The sequence below is a fragment of the Nomascus leucogenys genome, chromosome 10 (genome assembly GCF_006542625.1).
Source record: "Nomascus leucogenys isolate Asia chromosome 10, Asia_NLE_v1, whole genome shotgun sequence".
NCBI lineage: Eukaryota > Metazoa > Chordata > Mammalia > Primates > Hylobatidae > Nomascus > Nomascus leucogenys.
Window position 1 is genome coordinate 5,035,204 of NC_044390.1, and position 2,300 is coordinate 5,037,503.

General features: G+C 43.3%; 1 pseudogene; it reads right to left on the reverse strand.

Moving 5' to 3' along the window:
* Window positions 1-246: 246 nt before the first annotated feature.
* On the reverse strand, window positions 247-408 carry LOC105738325 (annotated as a pseudogene).
* Window positions 409-2,300: the final 1,892 nt, after the last annotated feature.

The window sequence follows — 2,300 nt, forward strand, 5'->3', positions numbered from 1 at the left end:
TACAGAAATTGAGGTACTCTATGCGATTACATCATTTGCCTTTTTTATTTTGAAATGAAAAGTCTCACATATTTATTATTGAACCCACCCAACCGACGTGTCCGTAACAGATTCAGAGAGAAAAAATATATTCCCAATAAAACATGTCCAACTCTCCAGATAGTGGTGACATTTTCAGCTTGATATGGTAACGTGATTGTAATGCTCAGACAGCATAAATATGTGTGCCATCTCACATGCAATTCCTTATAGACCTAGCTTCGTTCTTCTCCAATGTCTCCTTTTGGAGTTGTACCTGATTTTATTACCAGTTTTGATCTGAATCCACTGGGGAATGGAACCATTTTGCTTTTGTTTCTTGGCCAGGAATTGCTTAAATCTGAAAGTCCTGTGAGAAGATTTGGCGAGAAGGGGAGTCAAGTACACACCACGAGAGGAGAGAGGAAGAGAAGGGGCTTGATGTATTTTATTATTTATTTATTTATTTTTGAGACAAAGTTTTGCTCTTGTTGTCCCCATCTTGGCTCACTGCGACCTCCGCCTCCCAGGTTCAAGCGATACTGCAGCCTCAGCCTCCTGAGTAACTGGGATTACAAGCGCCTGCCACCACACCCACCTAATTTTTGTATTTTCAGTAGAGATGGGGTTTCACCACGTTAATCAGCCTGTTCTCGAACTCCTGACTATTGTTTTTGCTGTTACCTGTCAGTCCTCTTCATTGTGGCACAAACAAGATTAATTTTTTTTGTAAAACTGATGTGGAGAGGGCACGGTGGCTCACACCTGTAATCCCCGCACTTTGGGAGGCTGAGGCCGGCAGATCACGAAGTCAGGAGTTCAAGACCAGCCTTGCCAATATGGTGAAACCCCGTCTTACTAAAAATACAAAAATTAGCTGACATGGTGGCACGTGCCTGTAGTCCCAGCTACTACGGAGGCAGAGACAGGAGAATCACTTGAACCCGGGAGGCAGAGGTTGCAGTGAGCCAAGATTGTGCCACTGCATTCCAGCCTGGGAGACAGAGCAAGACACCGTCTCAAAAACAAAAACAAAAACAAAAAACAAAACAAAACACAAACAAAAAAACTGATGTGGATGGTGTGCCTGTCACTCCATGCATCACCTTCAACATTGTCTTGTCCCAACTCAAACTAAGTTATCCATTTACAAACTGTTTATTTCTTTTGGGCATCATCTCCATAAACTTTTCATAAAGCATCAATGATTTCATTATTCCTCTACCCAAACTTTACCATAAGTATTCTTTTTTGAGCCAGTATCTCACTCCATCACCCATGCTGGAGTGCAGTGGCATCATCACAGCTCACTGCAGCCTCGACCTCCCAGGCTCGAGCCATACTCCTACCGCAGACTCCACAGCAGCTGGCCCTGCACGCATGTGCCACCATGCCCAGCTAATTTTTGCACTTTTTGTAGACAAGGGGGTTTCACCATGTTGCCCAGACTGGTCTTGAATACCTGGGCTCACGTGACCCACCCGTCTTGGCCTCTGAAAGTGCTGGGATTACAGGCCTGAGCCACTGCATCTGGTCTCATTGTAAATTTGATGCTTCTTTTTGTTTTAATTTTAGCAGGATTTATATTGCTTTGATAGAGTCTCTTTTTCTTTTTTTTTTGAGATGGAGTTTCACTCTTGCTGACCAGGCTGGAGTGCAATGGCGCAATCTCAGCTCACAGCAATCTCTGCCTCCCGGATTCAAGCCATTCTCCTGCCTCAGCCTCCAGAGTAGCTGGGATTACAGGCATGCACCCCCATGCCTGGCTAATTTTGTATTTTTAGTAGAGATGGTGTTTCTCCATGTTGGTGAGGCTGGTCTCAAACTCTGGGTCTCAGGTGATCCACCCACCTTGGCCTCCCAAAGTGCTGGGATTACAGGTGTGAGCCACTGCACCTGGCAGATAGAGTCTCTTTTAAAACTCATGTCTTATCCTTCTGAGTGCCTCAAACTGGAGCCTCTTCAGACATGTTATAACAGATTTGTACCAGTTTATTTTGGTGCAAAAACTGGGAAATTCATACACAATTTTCTCATAACATGCAAAATACATATTTTTCCATGAACTTCTTGAAGACCCCTTGTACTAGAAAGCTGTATTCAAGAGGATATAAAAAGGACTGTAGATATTCAAGTGCCACTTATTTCTGGGATGCAAGGATGGTTCAACATATTCAAGCAAATCAATGTGATACACCACTTGAACAGAATGAAAGATGAAAACCACATCATCTCAATAGATGGAGAAAAAGTATTTCACAAAATTCAAAATCCACTCATCA